Source organism: Hemicordylus capensis, chromosome 3, assembly GCF_027244095.1.
Source record: "Hemicordylus capensis ecotype Gifberg chromosome 3, rHemCap1.1.pri, whole genome shotgun sequence".
In the NCBI taxonomy this organism is placed as follows: Eukaryota; Metazoa; Chordata; class Lepidosauria; order Squamata; family Cordylidae; genus Hemicordylus; species Hemicordylus capensis.
This window is the reverse complement of record NC_069659.1, coordinates 61,840,805-61,863,111: the sequence shown is the minus strand read 5'-3', so window position 1 is coordinate 61,863,111 and position 22,307 is coordinate 61,840,805. Positions and strand designations below refer to the sequence as shown.

The 22,307-nt window shown below is 43.2% G+C and overlaps 1 long non-coding RNA gene across 1 annotated transcript in view; it reads right to left on the bottom strand.

The window, feature by feature from the left end:
- Nucleotides 1–9,752: 9,752 nt before the first annotated feature.
- Nucleotides 9,753–22,307, bottom strand: part of LOC128350467 (uncharacterized) — a 28,213-nt gene continuing 15,658 nt past the window's right edge. The window contains exon 3 of the long non-coding RNA XR_008319342.1: nucleotides 9,753–10,179. This is a non-coding gene — a long non-coding RNA (uncharacterized LOC128350467). The remainder of the gene's footprint in view (nucleotides 10,180–22,307) is intronic.

Below are 22,307 nucleotides of genomic sequence, written 5' to 3'. Positions count from 1 at the left end.
CCAAGCTGGAGAGGGCGCTTGGGGGCAATCGTGTCAACAGCCCGGGCCATCTCTCCATTCCAGAGATCAACCAAGGCCTCGACAGGGTCACCAGCTCTGGACACTGGAAACTCCCCGAGGGCCGTCTGAAATCCTAGCGGATCCATAAGCCTCCGGGGGCGGACCATCTTAATCTTCTGGTAGGTCACTTTCCAATTTCTAGTAGACCACCAAATGTCTGTTGCTGGGATTCTTGCAAAGAATAGAATCTGGATCTGATCCAGAAAGCAGCAAGAACAGCAAGAGTGCATATGCAGAATCACTTAACAAGGAATTGTTGTGCGTTAAGAGAGCGTGATTATGCACAGTTGCTTCGTAAATACACTGGAAGACCATAAGATTCCTCTAGTAAAAGTAATACACTGAAGCCCTTTTTTATTCATAATAATCAAAAGTCCATTGGGATCCATGTTACCTTGGGTGCTAGCAAACAAAAACAACAAGTTTTTGTGGATCAGTTGACTGGGCAAGTTAGAGCAAGGAATGGAAAGACATATGCTAAATTGGCTCTTCCAAAGATTATTTTAATATATAGAAACATTCTATTGATTGCTCTATAGATTGCTATCAGGGCTGAATGTTGTTCTATAAACTGTAAACCTTATAATTACCGAAACATATCATCACCTCCTAATGCAAACTTTGTCAAGAACAGTAAGTATATAGCACTCTCAGTATGCATAGCCTTGTACAGAATACAAGAAAATAAACCACTGCCTTCCAGAAGTTTATAATTTTGGGTAACATTCTCATATTCAATTTAATGTTTATATATGTACCCTGTCTCAGTGTGACCAGATTTCTCATGTTCTATTTGGCAATTCCTCCATGGATTGGCTTCACTCATGTTACACTCTGCCTGTCTTATTTTTAGACGGATAATTTTTATTATTCATTTTGGAAATGGCACCTGTGCAGTTTGCTGCTGCCAATTTTTCTTTCATTCCTATGGATTATTTTTTCTTTATTAGGCAAGTCAGGCACATGGCAATTATGCACATTAAAATAGGTAGAGACATGTTTTGTTTCAGGTACCAGCTTGTTAGTTCACTATTGGTATGGATCTTATTGCACATTGCTCTTATTTAAAACATTTCTACCCCACCTCTATGGATTATTACTACCACTCAGGGTGGCTCACAAAATCAGTAGGAATAGATACAATAGAAAAACAATATAATATAAAACTAATATAATAATATATAATAATTATATTAGTAACAGGTCTTTAGCTCTTACAATCTTACTGGATCCTAGTACGCTGTACATTTTTTCATTGTTTTAAAAACAGAAGTGCAGCTCTGCACATTCTTCCTTCTTAAATAGGAAAAACTCTGTTTTGGGAATGAGGAGCACAGAATGGCTTGATTGTGCATGGTAGTCAGTCCATTTAAAGCCCGATCAACCTGATAATGCTCATTGGATTCCTTTAATAACACGTTGTAACCTTTTCATTGATTAATAGGTCTAGAATAATGCACATTTGAATCTGCATTAACATGAAACTCACTATGTAATCTTTGATCATTCGTAATCTCTCAGTCTCCCCAAACTTTTTATAGGTATTTTAATTTGATCTTTTAATATGTTTTAATGGTTATAATTCCTTGGTTTGTTTTATTGATGTAAACCGCCTAGAGACTTTGGTAATGGACAGTATACAAATATGTTAAATAACTCACTCACTCACTCATGGAGGCTATTCTCACGATGGATGAGAACCGGGCTAAAGGAGCCCAGGCTGGTTTTCATCCATCGTGAGAACCACTGGGCTCGCGGGCAAGCCCGGTGGTTCTCTGGCAGCTAGCCCGCCAAACAAGCCCCCCCAACCCAGGTTAGTGGAGCAACCTCTCCACGAACCCAGGTTTTCTGGTTGTGTGTTGCCGTGGCATGGTTCCATGCCACGGCAACACATGAGAAGACTCCTGCCAGGAGGCTGAAAGAAGCCTCCCAGTCCCAGGGGTCTCTCCAGGATGCCCTGCGAACTCCTGCGGGGCATCCTGGAACTTCCAGGGGCCATGCATTCCCCATCCCTGCAGCCGCCACCAGCTCTGTGACGGAGCCAGCAGTTATGTGAGTGGCCAATCCGGCCACCCAGGGCTTGGAGGCCGCTCGTCTGCAAACCCCCTTTAGGCTCTTCACACTGCTCATGTGGAGAGCCTTAATAACTTTTACTCAGGTTTCCCTCCTACCTTGCATCCACAGAACTGAAAAATGGGAGCATGCACAGCTCCCAAACCCAGGTAAAACACAGTTTTCAATTTTGTGAATGGCCTCATTACATGTCAAACAAAACCATATATAAATTAAATGACAAAATACAAAATCCTAATACTAAAATAACTTGTAATTTGAAATTTTAAAATCTGTAATTTTAAACTTGTTTAGCTTAATTTGGTTAATTTTATTAGTCTGATTTTACCTTGTAACTATTTTATAAATGTTGGGAGCTACCCCAAGCAGTAGTGTACTGGAGGGGCAGAGTATGTATGTATGTGTGTATGTATGTACAAATAAATAAATTTTTTAATGTCTCTCAGCTGATTTCAAAAATGAGGAAAAAATGACTAGAAAATGGAACAAAAGCACTTGAAATGTGGGATGATGTGCAAATTTAACCTATACTCGGTGCTATCTTTGGGATGCATTTTTGCCAAACATTGTGAAGATCCTATAAATATTTTAAAATATAATCCAGAACATTTCCATGTGTTCAGTGCACCAGTATATTACCATATTGCCTTTGCTCCCAGAAAGTGGAATTTGCTTAGTCGCGTTTCCCAGACTCTTTCATTCTTTATCGAGCAAATGTAGGGTTAACATACTTAGAGATTTGTGCTGTCCCAGTAAAAACAGGGTTAATTCCATCACTAATTCACTGATGTTCCAGCAAGCAAAGGTTTCATTCACTAATTAACACTGCTTCCTGAGCTCAGGTGAAGCTTCAGCTAGTCAATAACACCAGTTGGACTGACTTTGACAGTCATGTAAGAATACCAAATATAGAGGGAAGATGGAATTTTCAGGAGATACAGGATAGAAGGGGACAAACCTTTAAAAATGATCAATACCTAATAAAATGCACCACTTTGGTGCCTGTTGAGAGGGTGGGAAAGACAAGGATATTTATTTTTCATGGGTAGGAAGGTTCAGAGAAAAGATTCAGAATCTGTGTGATGTAGTCACTAAAATGTTGCCAGGATGTGGGAAACTCGGGTTCACCTCCTGTGCTGGTTGATTGTTCTTGAAGCTCATTGACTGACATGTGAACAATTCACTTATCTCTAGGACTGCCAACTTACTAAAAGTATAGTTGAGCCTGCTGTCACAACTTTAACAGCAGCTTGATGTGCAGAAATCAGCAGGCAGTGCTTTTGAAGGCACAGCTACAGTGGTTATTTGACAAATTGGCAACTCTCTATCTCAAATGCTGCATGAGGTTCCTCAGAGGAAAGGTGGACTGGAAATGTAACAAAAAGATTTTTACAAGTGCATTTACAATTTTTTTTTAAACTTAAAACAGCTGGTCTTTATTCTCTAGTGCCAGCCATTTTAGCACTTTATTTAAAGAGCAGCGACAGTAACTCAGTGGGTGCTATTTTAGATTTGGGTAGAGGGGGAAAGAAATTTCAGTGAGAAGGTGAGATCCATAGCAAAGTTAAAGGCACACTCTTAGGATATATTCAAGATCAAATTGTAAAACATCTGTGTGTTTATTTTCTTGTTTCATATTCTATAATAACGATAGCATAGTTATCAATATATGCCAGACGGGAACCTTTAAAAAAATAGATCTGTGTCTTTTTTTGATTATAAAAACAGCCATTCAGTGTGGCAGAACCATACTGAATAATTTGGCCAGAGATATAAAGTGTTCCTGTTATATAATCACATGTGTCTTGAAGGTCCTGTGTCTTGGCAGGCTTGGTCAATGGTCAAATTCTAACTTATCTCTCCTTCCACCAGGACTGTTACAGATTTGTCTATGTCTTCAAGGGAAAGATAGATCTTTCAGGGTCTTCTCAGATGTGTTGTGTGAAATGCATACAATCAACAGGGGGTAAATCAGGATTGTGTGGGTATCTGTTGACTGGCTCCATGTGAACAGAGCCTAGGCATATGCAAGTTGAGTGTAGGTTGGCTCTCTCTGCACAATATGATGCTAATATAATAATATGATGCTAATATAAGATGTAAACAGAGAACTGATCAATAAATGGCTGGGGGTGAGGTTGCAGAAGGACAATTCATTTCCTCTTTTCTCCACAGGTTGATTTTATGTAGTCTACTCAGGCCTGAGCCACCTAATGGTGCAGTGGGGAAATGACTTGCATAGCAAGCAAGAGGTTGCTGGTTCGAATCCCCACTGGTATGTTTCCCAGAAACACCTATATGGGGCAGCAGTGCTATAGGAAGGTTCTGAAAGGCATCATCTCACACTGTGTGAGAGGAGGCAATGGTAAACCCCTCCTGTATTCTTCCAAAGAAAACCACAGGGCTCTGTGGGCGCCAGGAGTCGAAATCGACTTGACAGCACATTTATTATTATTATTATTATTATTTTACATTTATATCCCGCTCTTCCTCCAAGGAGCCCAGAGCGGTGTACTACATACTTGAGTTTCTTCTCACAACAACCCTGTGAAGTAGGTTAGGCTGAGAGAGAAGTGACTGGCGCAGAGTCACCCAGCTAGTATCATGGCTGAATGGGGATTTGAACTCGGGTCTCACCGGTCCTAGTCCAGCACTCTAACCACTACACCACGCTGGCTCTTTATGTTACTTCTCAGTAGACAAAACAAATAACTGAGGCCACACAGATTGTCCAAACCTTGCCACTTACCTGATGATTACTCTCCTTCCCACCACTCTTCACATGGTGAACTGAAGCTGTAATTTCATGAAAGATTGTTTCTAATTGTCTTAACTATAAAAGCTAGTTCATTGTGGGATCATTCTTTATGATTTTTTAAATAAAATTTATCATATCATATGGCTCAATTAATAAAGAAAATACTCATATTTTGTATATTCAGCATGGACTAATCACCATCTATGTTATTAACCATCCCTTCATGAATAGGAATAATCAGTGTAAAGATTTAAGAAAACAGGAGGTAGAGACAGGAAGATTAGTGTGCTAGAGGCATAGGTGATTATCCTAAGCAACTATCTAATTATTTATAACCTTGATTCACGAATATAGTAAATATATCTCTTTCCCCCATGCTTGTTGACACCTATAGTAATTACTCACTGAAAGGTAACTCTCAGAGGCACCATTTCTATCTTCCTTAATTGCTCAAGTACTGGCTTACACTAGATCAGCATTGATGAGCAGTGACATCGCCCTGTCAGCTAAGTAATTTGTTGGCAGCAAATGCCATCGACGGTTTAGTCTCCATCTTTCAGAATTCCTCATGCAAATAAGACACCATAATTAGCACTGACCTTTGCCTAATGCTGGTTGCCAATCACTGGTGCGCCATCCTCAGGGGCTGCCTGCTTTTAACCAGTTATAACAATTGAGAAAATGAATGACGGAAACAGGGACAAAGAGAAGGAGAAGCACAGTGTTGCATGGAATGCTTGAGGCCGATTCCCAGCCTTGCTATGCTTGCAGTGGTTGCTTCTTTTCCTCCCTCTTGTGCTTCTTTTCCTCCCTCTTCCTTCTCACAACTCACTGAGCATCAGTGGAGTCTTCCATTTTTTGCACATCACCATCGACCCTCCTAGAAGTGCTTTGCCACAGAATGTACAACTGGCAATTTGGGCTCATTATGGAGAAGTCTAAGGGCAACTTCAAAGGGAGAAGTGCTGGGCATGGGAGGGTGAGAGAAGCCGTTCCCAGGGCCTTCTGAATGTGAGTATCAGTGTTCATTATGCAGATGCAGTGTACCTTGATTGCAGCAAAGCTTTGTTCATGGTTCTGCAGGACAAATTTGTCATTACATCAGGGAAATTAACATAGGAATTGTTCTCGTATTGAGAGGCTGTGCTGAGGCTATCAGGAATCTGGCTGGTAAGCAAATGGGAAAGAGCCTTCTCTGTTGTGGTACCCAGACTTTGGACTATAGTAACATAGGAAGCTGCTATATACCAAGTCAGCCCGTTAGTCCATCTAGCTCAGCATTGTTTACTCTGACTGGCAGTGGCTCTCCAAAGTTTCAGGCAGGAATCTTTCCCTGCCTGACCCACAGAAGCCATGGATTGAACCTGGGACCTTCTGCATGTGAAGAAAATGCTCAGACACTGACCTACAGCCCCATCCATTACCTCTAATAGGAAAGAGTCAGCAATGAACATATCCTGCAGTATGTTCATGTCTTGGAACCCGAAGTCAAGAATCCAATAGTTATAACAATTGCCTCCAACCTTATGTGCTTCCTTGGCAGTGAATCCCATTTTACTTCTAGTTAAAATGCATAAGATGTGTGAATGGTACACTATGGATTTAGTTAATACTACAATTAGCACAGTGTCAGACTCATTCATAATCACATGAATAAAGACAGTGGTTCAAAAGCAATACATAACTCATGGACACAAACAGTGGGGCTTCTGTAGTTGAAGGAAGTTAACAGAAGTTAGTTTAGTTTATATACCACCTGACTCCAAAGGCTCTAGGCAGTTCACAAATATAAACACCAGAAAAACAAACTATTAAAAACAGCAAGTTAAAAATTTCAAAACATTCAAAGAGGCTATTCTTACTCACAGTGGAAACCGGGCGAAGGGAGCCCAGCCTAGTTTCCACTGTGCGTGGTGGTGCGGCAGCAAACCCTCTTGGGTAGCCTGCCATTTAACCCGGGTTTGGGGTGCAAGAGGTTACCTGATCGTGAGCTAGGTCTCACGATCAGTGAGACCCAGTTTAGCAGGGTGAGTGGGGAGAGAGGGCTAAGACTGCTCTCCCTGCTCACGAGTAGGGAGGGAGCCTTGGGCGGCCGGATTGGCCACCCACACAATTGCTGGCTCAGTGATGGAGCCGGCAGGGGCTGGGGAGCTCGGGGGCCATGTGGCCCCCGGAAGCTCCGGTATGCCCTGTGCGAGTGTACAGGGCATACGGGGGAGACCCCTGGAGCCGGGAGGCGGCTTTTCGCCTCCCCTCTGCGGGTCTCCTCATGGGTAGCTGCAGCATGGAGCTATGCCATGGCTACTCACGATTGGAAAGCCTGGGTTTGCGGAGCGCTCGCTCCGCAAACCTGGGCTAAGGGGAGGGCTAAAAAAGTGGGCTAGCCGCTTGTCAGCCACTGGGCTCGCCTGCGAGCCTGGTGGTTTACACGATCAGCCAAAATCGGGCTAGGATCTCCTAGCCAGATTTTTGCTGAACATGAGAATAGCCCCCTTGTGTCACTGCAGCCTGGTTGCATGCCACAATGACTCACAAGTAGCCTCCCAACTGGGAGGCTACAACAAGCCTCCCAGCACTGGGCATTGTGCAGTGCCCCAAAAGGCACTGCACACTTGCATGGTGTGTTATGGGACTCCTGGGGGCTGGGAGGCCCCCCAAACCTTGTTGCCCCAACCATCTCCATGGCGGAACCAGTAATCATCTGGGCGGCCGATCCGGCCGCCCAGGGAGAGCTGCCTGATCATCTGCATGGAGAGCACTGAGTAGGTCAAGCCTGCTCTCCCAACAAACCCCATTCAGACTCTTAACACAGATCGTGTGTGGAGCTTTACAGAGTACTAAAAGCCTGGCTGAAAAAATGAGGCGCTTTGTATGATCGGTGTGAAGAGCCAGAGGGGGTTCTGCTGGGAGAGCAGGCTTAGCCTGCTCTCCCTGCAGATGATCAAGAGGCAGCTCTGGGCAGCCGGATCAGCTGCCCACACAACTCCCTGCTCCGTTACAGAGCTGGCAGAGGCCGCGGAGATCGGGGGCCGTGAGGCCCCGGAAGTTACAAGATGCCTCGTGTGAACACACGGGGCATCCTGGAGAGACCCATGAACCCGGGAGGCTGCTTGCAACCTCTTGGTCAGGGGTCTACTCGTGTTTTGCTGCACGCTGCTGCAACACATGAACAAAAAGATGAGGTTAATGGAGCACTCGCTCCGTTAACCTCATCTAAGGGGAGGGGTAATTAGGCAGGCTAGCTGCCTTGGAGCAGGTGAACCCGGTGGTTCCCCCAATCCCTGGAAAGCAGGCTAAGCGCCCTTAGCCTGCTTTTCAGTGATTGTGAGAATAGCTGCAATGTGTCTCAAGTGCTGTTTTGAAGGCTGGCAAAGATGTTGAACCAGTTGAAAAAGTTCTTAATAAGCATGTGGTGATTAGGACTATAAGATTGACCTTTCTTTCCCTTCTCTTCCAGCTATGCAGGATGGAACTGTAGGAGAAGGAAGGAACTTGGGAAATTCTTGTCACCCAGGATCATGATGCAGAAGCAAGGTCAGCAGGAATGTGGTGTGGAGGAAGGGGGCTGCTAGAAAGAGAAGGTAAAACGATTTTGGTATGTGATTCTTGGTTTAAGAAATTTGGTTTCTCAGGGCTGCCTGATTAAAGCAGTGTAGTGAGCATACGTATCTCCTATATCCAAGTGATATGTCATTAATTTGGAAGCAACTTTTAAAGCTGGTGAGACAGGACCCAGGTTTGCTCACACGAGGGCTGCCATTGCAGTGTTTAAAATAATCAAGGTTAGGTTCTGAGTTTGCAAAGGAGGTAATTTTCCAGTCCAGAACTTACTGCAGAATTGAAATGTTAATCAGATAAAAGAAAACTTCCATTGATGCCTATTAAACCCAAATTGGGTTTAATGTTTCAAAACTAGAGCTCTGGAGAGCCTGGAAATGTTCCATGAAAAGAAAACATTTAGTAAAACAAATCTAAATCAATGATTGTGAATGGGTATGCATTGCTATGATATTTAGAAAAAGGATTTCATAAATATAAATGTCTAGAGTGGAAAAAAATTATTCAAATCCACTGAGAAGTTTAAAAACCTTATTCATTCTTGGAAAGAACTAGCCAAGCATACCTTTTCCCACTACAATCAATTGTTTAAGGATTATTCTTCTTTTGTTTGGGGCAAATTGGTTGCTGTCTCTTTCACTGTCAAGCCAATTCATTGGAACATAAATCTCTTAGAGTTAGTCTTTTACTGCCGATGTAAAATGTAAAGGAATAGGTAACCTGACACTTCAGTAATTTTATTCTACAAGCGACCTTCTATTCCAGCTGTATTGACAGTTTCTACTGTACTTTGAGCCACCTCACTTCTTCCATAGAATAGGAAATGCTTTGCCGAGAACTGCTTGCTCAGCCCATCTGACGTTTCTATTAATCTTCATTCATTCAAAAAGAGCCATTATTGCTGCTCCTGAATACCACCAAAAAACAAGGTTTTGAAGTGTGAGGGCATGTCAACACCAGCTGTTTTGTTTTGGGGTTTTTTTGGCATCCTTTGTACCTTAACATATCCTCCCTGGATAATTTATGCAATTTATATCTTGTTCTTTTTCCTGTCCCAGAGACACTCTATTTCTGGGTGTTTTTGCATGCATGTCCGCTTACCCTCCCTTTGCCTCCCCATCCTCCATCTCTCTCTCTCTCTCTCTCAAGCTCAAGCTCAAGCTCAATCTCTCCCTCAGCATACCCAGCAGTGTGGAACTGCTTCACCATAGTGCAGTTTCACACTGCTGGGATATTTGCATCAATATCACAACCATGTGGCTGTAACTTGGTCTTTCCCACATAACAGAGGCTCTCCCTACAGTGGATTTTAGCTGTTTGTTTATTTATCATCTTTTTATACCAAGCTCCATTAAAACAACCTCAAAGCGGTTTACAAAACATGTAAAACAATCGACTATAAAACAGATACACAAACTGGAATATAAAACTACAAAGCTAAATAAAAGTTTTTTAAAAAATACACATTAGGACCATAATATACAGAACAGCAGCAAAACAAACAAACAAAACACTTATACAGATAGGGAAATCACAGGCAATTGGCTCCACTCCGGTGGCTGCAATATTCACACACATTCCCCAGGAGCACGAGGACATGTCTCCCACCGTGTGTGAAGATCAACTTCATATTGGGTTTGCAGTCAGGTACAAAAATCTTGAGTTTAGCAGTCACTGCACACAAGTGAGTTGCCACTTCTGGCACCAGCAGCTGGTGGAATTCAAAGTGGCTGACAGAAAAAAAGTCACATTTTAAGGTACTGAATGGAAAATGGTACAAGATATTTGTCAAACATTTAAAAAATAATGGAAGTAAAAATATAATAAGAATTACTCAAACAAACAAAAAGTGTGTTATTGTCAATGCCAATTATTTTACCAGTCACAGTGTTTCTTCAAGAAAAGATTTGATTTGGTCTAGCTCAGATCAAGCCTCTTCTCATGATCTGTGAGAAGGCTCCCCAGAGCAGGCTGCAGGGAAAGTGGGTTAAACCTACCTTCTTCGCAGATGATCACAGTGGCGTTGCTGGGCACACTCCCCATGCGCCCAGACAATTACCCGTGTGCCCAGGATGTGGGGGAGGGCCAGAGGCCAGGATGTGTCATCCCTGGCTCCAGAAATAGCACAATACACCACATGAGTGTGCAGTGCATCATGGCGATCCCCCTCTGCTCTCCAGGCTCCCTGCCATGGCTCCACACAATCCAAAAAATGAGGTTAAGGGAGTGCTCGCTCCCTTAACTTCATTTTATAAGGTGGCTATTTAGGCACGTTTGCCACCATGGAGCCGCCAGAATTGGCCCAATTTCACACACACCTACAAAACCAGGCTGGGCTCCCTTAGCCCAGTTTTCACACACACATATGACTATCCTCATCATTTTATAGCAGTAATCTTCACTATTTTTCAAGTGGGGGAAGCGTTGGCAAAAACACCTTCGATATGAGAGCCATTTCTCACAGTGCTGATCTCCGCACAGTACTGTGCTTTTCTCAGTGCTGGGAGGGCCCTTTAAAAGATTGAGTTCTCTCTTAAGGGTTCAGTGGGGAAAGTGCTGGGAGGAGCTACACCTCTTAGCATCTGTGCACACCTTCCAAGATGGTGCAGGGATTCAAACAGGCTCAGTTTCCCTTAACAACTAGCAGCGGGCAAAGTGCAGCACTGCACTATGAGAATGTTTGTTTCCACATGACACCAAGGGGACTGTGCAGAGCTTTCAACTTCAGCCAAAGCTTCACACAGACCAATAAACAATTAATCAGGGTGCCGCACCTAGGGTTGATGGGGGCTGCCACTAGCCCCCTTAGAGTGGAGAACACTATTTTGTGGGATCCATAAACCTCCTGGTTACTAAGAATCTACTTTTGCTTAAAAGGCCCTTGTAGATTTGAAATATTACCAACGTATTCTTTTAACAGAGATGCAAAAGATGTCAGTGACAGCTCACAAAAAAATTAGCTCTTACCTTGTGAACTAGCACACAATAAGGCAATTCTCATGATCACCAAAAAGCAGGCTGAGGGAGCCTAGCCCCTCCTTTTTGGCGATTGTGTGCTGCCACAGGAGCCACACAGCTCTCGGCTGCAAACCGCCAAAACTACCCCTCCCCTTTGCCGAGGTTAACGGAGAGAGCGCTGCGTTAACCTCTGCATTCTGCTGTCAGAGCACGTTTCTGCCACAGAGCACGTTTTTACAACGGACAAGAATGCTTTGTTTTTCACCATGTGCATGGGGGAGGGAGGAGATGAGGGCAGGTGGGCCCATCTTTACTTCTTGTTCCAGGGCCCACGTCAGTCTTGCTACACCCCTCTGTAGAATTTAGTTATTTTTAGTGTATTTTAGGAAACATAGGAACATAGGAAGCTGCCCTATACTGAATCAGACCATTGGTCTATCTAGCTCAGTATTGTCTTCACAGACTGGCAGCGGCTTCTCCAAGGTTGCAGGCAGGAATCTCTCTCAGCCCTATCTTGGAGTAAACGTGGAAGGGGTAGGAGGTAATACTGTTATCATGGAAGACATGGAGGTAAGGGTTGAATTAACCCAGTAAGCCCCATTGAACAATACTTGACACGATCTGAGATCTGAGGAACAAATGCCTACCATTCTGTTGCCTCGCTTCTACGTGAACAGCGACTCTTTATCTGAATGAGTCCATGCCTTACACATAACACCCTCCTATCATGGGTTGTAGGGCCAATTCCTATAATATACTTACATGGAATGTTAATGGATTAAGGTCACCAAATTGTAGGCAAGAGATCCTACACTTTTTAACAAAATGGAATTATCACATCTATGTTCTGCAAGAGACCCATTTTGAAAATGAGAGTCACAGCTTTTCGGCACAACAGCAATGGACAGTGGGCCCGTCCTACTGGTCCTACGATGGGAGTGGCAATGCAGGGGTAGTGATATTGTTTAAAGACAGACCTCATCTCAAAATCGAGAGGGTATTGGAAATTGATAAGGGCAGACTAAAGTATGTAGATTTTACTTTCAGGGGTGACCCAAGTTTGGCAACCACTCTAAGGCTTGACCGAACCTTTAGACTCTGCACCATATATGCCCCGGTACAATCACACCTTAGGAAGGCTCTTTGGGCTAAACTAAAAGATATATGTGACACCAAGTGCCACCTCCTGATCGCGGGGGATTTTAATAACAGAGCCCAACTGAGCGACAGGAAAGCCTTTTCGGGAGGCCTCCCAGTCTCCCCCTCAAATCCCTCTCTAATGAATGAGGAAAAAGGTCTCCAACGTTTTCTGAGTGAGACTCTGGGTTTAGATGATAAGGCCTTGGGGGTATATAATGATTTGGATTTTTCCCCAATCCGTCACGAAGAGAATTTTAAATCTCAGTATAGACATACATTTAAATCTGGAGTCAAATTTACATATTACCACCCGAGATCAGCTAGCCGGGTAGATAGACTCTGGGCTCCCCCTTCTTTTGAAGTCTACAGGTGTAAACTAGTACTTACCCCATGGTCAGACCATGCGGCTGTGGGATTTATTTGTAATCTCTCTGAGGTAATTCCACATGGTAAGCCCTTGTGGCGATTACACCCAAAAATGTTAAGTGATGAATATCTCAAAGGTGTCCTTTTATCAGAACTGAAGCGACAGATCCCTCGGCTATTAGAGGCAGAAGATGATCTTTTGGGAGCCTGGGAGACACTTAAAAAGAGGGTGGGCTGCCGTACTAGGGCAGTGACCAGCCGGACATATAAGATAGGGGTCAAAAATTATCAGAAAGCGATCACCCAACATCTGAGGATTGTCGATAAGATGAACAGGTGAGAAGCCTTTGACGTGGAATCATGCCGCCGCTACAAAGAGACAATTAGGACATTTCAAAATGAGCTGCAGCACAGGCGTTTAGAAAATAAGCGGTATCGCTTAAAAGGGTCTGTAGTTGAAAAAGGGGAGTGGGCAAAGGACAAGATGCATGCATCTAGTTTGACATTCCAAGGCCTGCGATTGGATGGAAGTAGCCCACTAATGGCCGACCCACACGATATGTTAAAGATCATGGCCCAGTTTTATACAAACTTGTATGCATTGAAGGATATTTCTGTAAAGGACATTCAATCCTATCTAGATACAGTAGGTTCTGCAGTCTGAATGAATATGGTCTCAGCTATTCCCTCACTGAGGGGGGAAAAAGCTCTTTGACCCATCCTGTAACGATAGAAGAGGTCAGAGCAGTTATCTCAGTGGGAAAGAACACATCAGCCCCGGGGCCTGATGGTCTGACATGGCCTTTCTATAAGATTTACGCAGACCAGCTACTACCAGTTTTAGTAAAATTATTTAATTTTGTCCTAGACAATGGGCGTTTAAATAGGTCTCTTGGGGACGGCCTCTTAATTTCCCCCCCAAGAAAGGTGACACCACTTTACCACAAAACTGGAGACCGATAACCCTCACAAATATCAATTACAGAATCTTTGCCAAAGTCCTAAATAATAGATTGGCGAAAGTAGCACCTAAATTGGTCCACAGCTTGCAGACAAGCGCTGTCTTGGGAAGAAACATGACAGACTCATTGTGTCTGCTGAGAGAACTTTTTTACTCTATACAGAATGAAAGTTGGAAAGGTCACCTCCTCTTATTGGATCAATTTAAGGCCTTTGACAAAGTGAACCACAATTATCTGTGGACATTGTTGAAAGCTAAAGGTATACTACCCCTCTTCGTAACTTGGATACAGCTGCTCTATACGAATGCAAAGGTGACACCACAGATTAATGGACGGCGGGGCGACCCAATCATTTTGCATTCGGGTGTCCGCCAAGGATGCCCACTGAGCCCATTACTTTATGTTTTTGCCCTGGATCTGATCCTGATCAGGATTCAGAGAGAACCCCATCTGCAAGGACTCTCGGTCTCTATCCCTCCGCCCTGCGAGATCTTTCTGGGAGGGAGGAGGAAGTAGAGTGATGGGATAGCCGAACCACCTGTCCACTCAGAACCGCATTCTGAGTTTAGGGTAAAATTTGTAGCTCATGCCGATGATGTTACATTACTGTTATCGAATGAAAATGAAATATAATTGTGCTTTGGCAACGTACTGTATGCTTTGGTAGTTTGTTGGTTCAATAAAAAAATCCTGTCCTATAAAAAAAAATCTTGTCCTATCTTGGAGAAGCCAGGGAGGGAACTTGAAACCTTCTGCTCTTCCCCAGAGTGGCTTCATCCCCTGAGGGGAATATCTTGCAGTGCTCACACATCAAGTCTCCCATTCAGATGCAACCAGGGTGGACCCTGCTTAGCTAAGGGGACAAGTCATGCTTGCTACCACAAGACCAGTTCTCTCCATATACTATGTGTTCTTTAAACCTAGTGATCAACTCTCTTCCCGTTTCATTCATTCATTCATTTAGGGGGAAGTAGTCCCAAAATGAAATGGTATAGAAAATTAGCGAAGAAGGATTTGATTATAAATAGTACATCAGCACACTCACAGATTATCAAAACTTGTACGATGGAGAATATAGTTAAAAAGAGCAGTAACAGTTTCATCAGAGGGATATAAAGTACAGAAAGGGCTATAGATTTGGGACAAAGCAATGGATATAATTTCCTCTAAGAAGAATGAGAGGAATTAAATTTGTTCTGGGTTTACCTGTCTTGAAGATTCCATTTATATCTAATAACTTTATTACACATTGGCAGAGAAACTTTACACGAATATGACATCCAAGCTAATGTAGTAGTTCATTCAGCTAAGACATTGAAACAACAACTTGTGAGAACAAAGTTATATGACAGGAAGTAAGAAATGACAGACTGTCCAGTTTGTGAAATGAGCTGTAAATTGAAAGGAGTCGTGTATAAAATAACATGTAAAGAGTGCGGGATGTTCTATATAGGAGAAATGGGAAGAAAGCTAATCACTAGGTTTAAAGAACACGTAGCAGATGCAAAATACACTAACAGAGAGAGAGCGTGGTAGGTGTATAAGTTAAAACAACACCATGGAACAACAATGCCCATAAAAGTAAGTGTGCTGGAGGTGGAGCAGTGCTTGGTGAGAAGAAAAATTAGGGAGGCGATATACATAGATAAATTAAAACCCAGTGTCATGGTAAGGAAGAGCTTAAAGAGGCTGTGAAGTATATTGGCTATTAAAAGATGTGGAATGAAATGGCGAGATAGAGACTGTGAAGTTGGTTGTTAAGGGGTGTGTGGTGAAATATAGATAACACAGCTGTATGTCTTTGAATGGCTTCCTCCTTCCCTTTTCTCCCCTTCCTAGCTATTTGCTAATTAAGAAATCACTGCCCAGTTCAGTGTAATTATAGGAAAATAATATAAGATTGTGATCCACAGAAGGAGGAGGAAGAACACTGATGCTGATGTATAGTCATCGAAACGTTTGCTTGTTTTTACAACAGACTGACATTTGTATCTTTTGTGCAATTAACGAAGGAGAAATAGAGAGTTATCTTAATATGTGTATTGCATCACCTGTATATCAGCTAAAACATTCTTGGCATGCTTTTTTCCCTTGTGCCTTGCTCCTATATATAATGCACTCCTTTCACTCTAGTCAGGAGCCAGCAACTTGCCACTGAGTCAGGGAGGTGGGATGGGAAAGCAAAGAAACAAGCTGTTTCCCTCCATCATGGGCCCGGGGCATCTGTTTCCTCCCCCCACCGCCATCCTTTCTCAATTATAGCTACATGCCCTCTTTTCATATTTCATCCATCTTGAAGCAGCTGCATGCGTGCCATTTTAAATGGGTCCAATTCTAAGTGAAAATGTTGGCATCTAAGTAGGGCTGTGCACATTGGAAAAATGGAATTCCAGTGTCAGAATTCCCAGTCCCCACCACCTGGAGGCATCAGTGTGAGGCAAGTGCCCTGGGTAGGATGCTGGTGGTGGGGACCCTTTAATTGCCAGCCAACACTGGGGTAGGAGTGGCTGCGTGGTGCAGCAATGTTCGGGAGCTTGGTGGTAGCGGACAGGAAGTGACACTGGAAAGTCTGGGAAGCCTGCACAGTTGCTGGGAAGACACACTGGCTTCTGGGATTGTAGTCCCGCTCAGAATTTCTCAAATGGGACTACCTAATAGTACTACCCTAATTTGGGAGCTCTGCATGCTCTTGATTTTTAATCATGTGCCAGCTGAAAACAAGGTCTGTGGGAGGCTTGATTGTGGGTGAAGCCCCAGATAGGTAGGATGAGCATGTCCGACTCAGATTCTGTTTCCAGCTTTGGAATGAGAGAGGAAGAAAAACTCTTCTACCCTAAGGTTGATCATGTGAACTGCCCTATTATGAAAGCTGGCATAACCAGGATTCTCAACTGAGAGTACAATCTATATGCATGCACAGTTGCATAGAACCCATTTTAACATTACACTGAATGCCTGGAGGACAGGAGTGGGTCAGCACCTATGAATCCTCTCCACACATTTGCTCTATGTGTGGACAGAACATGATAAGTGAATTATAGTCTCCCCCACCCCACTGAATCATCCTTCTCCAAATTTCTAACAAACAGGAGACACTAAATCCCTTAACCATCTTGGAATGAATCTGCAATGTATTAGGCATCTCCCAAGGACATGAAACTCAAAATAGTGCCAAAGTGGAAGGCAAAAACCATTGCACATCTTGATAATCAGGAAAGAAGGCAAACAGTCTTAGAACTGGGCAAATCCTTGAAAACAAGTTACAAAATGATTCCAAGATGCTTTCTTTTTTCTTTTGTGAAAAAGCATTTATGCTTTTTTATGACTCTAGCCCAGCAAGTTCTCCTCTCACACGCCCTCATCTGTAAACAGGAATTAAACTGAAGCAGAGTATGTGATGAACCCACCCACTCAGTGTTGTAAACAGCCAGAGACTCTACATATGCTATTAAATAGAAACCTCTGTTTTCTCAGTTCCTGTCAGTGTGCAGGACTGTGTCCAAATCATTGTAATGGACTACGTTGTGTTAAAAAAAAAAGTGACATGCTCTACTGGTTTAGCTGTGAAAATTAACTTGCTATCTGACAAGACAGTGGAGACTTGATGGTTTAATTTAGCAACTTTTGACAAGACTCCATGCTATTTTTGGTAGGCTCTGCTGGGGCTGCTTTGCACAACTCAACAGCCTCTGGGGGGTGGGGGAGACTGTCATCTTACATTTGTACCATTTTCTAAGAAACTCAGTATTCTGTATAAAAATAGTATAAAGTTGTTAGCTACATGGTCTTTGAAAAATGTTCCTCCTCCACTGGCAAGCACAATAAAGCACTTTTAGTTGTTCCTATGCAGGCTTAAAGAAGGAATTCACTCCAAATTTCAATGGGATGTACATGCGCACACATGTATGTATGCACAAGATTGCTTATTCTTCACATGCAACCCAACTTGACTCCATCCATGGACCAACAAGTGGTTGTAAAAATAAGCCCTACTCAGACATTATGCTGTATGTGTCAACAAGCATCTGAACACATGGCTACATGTTTTTGTGTGAATGATTAGAGTTTAATATGCATATATAGTATGGATACCTATACATGCATTCTCCTTAAAATGAACCTGGGTACAGGACAGGGCCCCTCAAATTCAGGGTATAGAGAGGTGTATGTGCATTGGATGTATTGTGTGGGTAACATGTGTTCTCTGTACAGAGACTGTATGTGTGTCTATTTATTTAAGATATTTATACCCTGCCCCTCCAGTACATTACTGCTCAGGGACAGGGAGGCTTACAGCAGCAATATGTTGAACATAATCTGCAAATTGGGCTAGAGTGAAAGAGACTATTGGTGATTGTCAATCACCAATTTTATTTATACTATATCAGCACATGACATATGAGAGATGTACTCACAGAAGTTAGACTATCTGTATGAAATATGTAGGATACTATTCTATATATAGAATTTGCTCATTGGTTACTGGGAAAGGTATGAAGGCCACCACAAGTACATAAACTGTGGAAAAGGGCCTACCATCTTTGCAAATGGCCCATTCAATTCACTACTGAACTCTTTCATTGCTCAGTACTGTTGAAAGGGTTCAGTAGCAGTTTACTTATAAATAGATGCATACAGAGCATTTGATTAATTGACTAAGTGCCATCAAGTCAGTGTCAACTAAGCGACCACATAGATAGATTATCTCCAGGATTATCTGTCTTTAACTTGGCCTTTAAGGTCTCTCAGTGGTGCATTAATTGCTGTTGTAATCGAGTCCATCCACCTTGCTGCTGGTTGTCCTCTTCTTCTCTTTCCTTCAACTTTCCCCAGCATTATGGACTTCTCAAGAGAGCTGGATCTTCACATAATGTGTCCGAAGGATGATAGTTTGAGCCTGATCATTTGTGCCAGAGTATACTCATAAGAGTAGCATATGAAGCAGACGTTTATCAGGTGATTATTTTCCCTTCACAGTGCTACAATGGTGAGGAAAGCCGTGCCTGGTGAATATTCCCTTCTATGCAGCCCTTAAATTATATCTGTACTAGCCGACCCCGCACACAGCATTTGTGTGGCGCTTTGGGGCCGGCTGTTTCCCCCTTCCTCTACCTCCTGCCCCAGTCCCTCCTCTCTTCCCCTTCCCTCCATCCCCGCGCTCTCCAGCCCTCCTTCCCTCCTGTTCCTCCCCCCACACAGAGCCGCGGCGGGTGGCCAAGAAGGGCCCCGCCGCCGCCGTTTTTTCTCCCTCCCATCTGCCTGCCGCCACCGCGGCTTTTCTCTCCCCCCCTCCCGCCCTCCCCGCCTTTCTCTCCCCCCACCTGCTGCCCGCTGCCTCTTTTCTCTCCCCTGTCCTCCACCCACCTGCCCGCCAGCCACCACCAGCACTTTCCTCCCCCTCTCCTCCTCAGTCCTCACTTTGGAACTCTCGTAGCCTGTCGTGAGAGTTCCGCAGCCAAATCCGGAGCACACATGTCCCAAGAGAATTAAATATATAGATAATTTGTATTAAAGATACTGAATATCTCTCCAGATCCTCCAACTCTTTGCATAAAAGCAGTAAGAGCAAATTTAATTTTCTCTCAAACAAGTTCTCATCAGGTACAAAGCTACTCACCAAAGCGTTCTAGAAGTGCTGGTAAAAGAGAAAGATTTGGACCTTGAAGCATGTGTACCAGTATTATTTTGCCAAGACAAACCTCCACTTGAGAAAGATTTATTTCAAAGCAGAGGTCACTAGGTCACTGTTGTGTGGATTCATTCATTTATGCATAATACCAATCTCTACATCATGGACTTTATTATTTCTCCCATACCATACAATAGTTTCATTGATATTATTTCCCACTGTTTTGTCTTGTCTTAGATTTAATACATTTTCCACTATAGATGTATTGGCCCACGTTGTGCTTGTTCTTTTGTTATTTGGTCAGTGGATAGTTTGGTGGGGGATCTTTTTGTTTCTTGCTGGTGTGTCTTTTATAGGTAATGGCCAGCACTTTGTACTTCACTTAGAAAATATTGGTAACCACTGCAATTCTGTCAGAATCAGTGTTATATGGTCCCTTCGGGTTGTCCCAGACACCAAACTGACTGCCACATTCTGTACCATTTGTCATTTCTGGACTACATACAAAGACAGCCCCACATAGAGTGTATTACAATAGTCAAGCCTGGAGGTTACCAGCATAAGTACAGTCATCCCTCGCCAACCACTAGGGTTATGTTCCGAGAAAACCTTGTGGTTGGCGAATTTGCAGTAGACAAGCCATTGAAACCAATGGCAAACAGGAGTTAGGAGAATCGTGGTTGTGGAAAGACCAAAAATAAGGTTAAAAAATAGATAGAATTTGTTCCTGACTCCTGAAAATCACCCCCCTCCAAATCGCCATTTTTAAAAACTCAGCAAACCACGGATATTCAGGTCACGGTTGGCAAGGGTGGTCACAACTTCCCAGTCGTGAATACTAAAATCCGTGATTAGGAAGACCGCAATTGGTGAGAGATGATTGTACTACAGTTTTAAGGGCATTTACCTCCAGAAATGGGAAGTAGAGATTATGCTGTATGTGTCAACAAGCGACTGAACACATGGGTACATGTTTTTGTGTGAATGATTGGAGTATGATGTGAATATATAGTGTGAATAACTGACTAAGCATGCATTCTCCTTAAAAATGAACCTGGGTACAAGACAGGGCCCCTCAAATTCAGGGTATAGATAGGTGTATGTGCATTGAACGTATTATGTGATGTGTGGATAACATGTGTTCTCTGTACAGAGATTGTATGTGTGTTTATTATTTAATATATTTATACCCCGGCCCTCCACTACACTGCTATGCAGGGCGGCTCAAAACAATATGTTTAATGTGCGAACATAATGTGCGACATAGCAGCAGAATCTGATCAAAAGTGTTCCTTCCAGTTCACTTCCTCGACCTGAGAAAATAGAGAGAGTTTTGGATCCAGGAGCACTCCCAAGCTACATACCTGATCTTTTGGGGGAGTGTCATTTCATCTAGAAAAGGCAGAACTGATCCGTTTCTCTGGTCTTGACCCCCCATAATCATTACCTCTGTCTTATTTGGATTCAACCTCATTTTGTTATCCCTCATCCAACCCATTATTGCCTCCAGGCAGGCATTTAGTTATGCCATTTCCTGCTGAAGTTGATAGGCAGAAATAGATTTGAGTGTCGTCAGCTGGAAGTTGTGCCATTTTCTGATCAAGTAGATAGGGAGAAATAGATTTGGGTGTCATCAGCATATTGATCACACCCTGCACCAAATCTCCTGATGATCTCTCTCACTGTTTTCATGTAGATGTTAAAGAGCACTGGAGACAGTATGGAGCCTTGTGGAACTCCATACAGTAACTCTCGCTTTGCAGAGCAACAGTCTCCAAGCGACACAATCTGGAATCTACCCAAGAGGTAGGAACAGAACCACTGTAGAACAGTGCCATCTAATCCCACTTCCCTCAGGTGACGCAGAAGGATACCATGGTCGATGGTAGCTGCCGTGAGATCCAAAAGAATCAGCAGTTACATTCCCTCTGTCAATACCTAATTGGAGATCATCCATCAAGACAATAAAGGCAGTCTCAACCCCACAGCCCTCTCCAAAGCCAGTTTGAAATTGGTCTAGATAATCGGTTTCCTCCAGGACTGTCTGCAGCTGAGAGGAAACCCTGTCAATCAACTTGCCCAACCATGGGAGATTAGAGATTGACCTATAGTTGCCTAACCCTGAGGGATCCAATGTAGGTTTTTTCAAGTATGGTCTAATGACAGTCTCCTTAGGACAGAGAGGCATTTATTATGTTTGCCAGACCCTCTTCTTGACACCATCATGAATCTGTTTGGTGAGCCTTCTCTGTAGTGGTACCCAGAATTTGGAACCTCCTCCCCTGGAAGACCGAGCTGTCCCATTTCACTTTCTGATGGCAGCTATTAAAAATGTGGTTGTTTCATTGGACACTTATCCTGCTAATAGACGTAAGTGATAATGTTTTTGGTTGTTCTGTACTTTTATATTGTTTTCAACAGGTTGTGTGTTGTTGTTTTTGATTTGTTGTGAGCCACATTGTTGGATTTATTTTTAATTCAAAAGTGGCATGAAATGCTCAAATGAATAAAATAACATGACAGCTGTTGTGTAGAGATAATTGTGACGGCAGGGCTGGATTAAGGGCAACTGATGCCCTAAGCACAGCCCAACAGCTCTCGGTGACTGACCAGGAGAGCTCTCGGTGACTGACCAGGAGTGGGCTCTTGGTGGACAGCTCGTTGAAAATGTTGACTCAATGTGTGGCAGCTGTGAGAAAAGCCAATTCCATGCTAAGGATAATTAGGAAGGGGATTGAAAATAAAACTGCTAATATTATAATGACCTTATACAAAACTATGGTGTGGCCACACCTGGAGTACT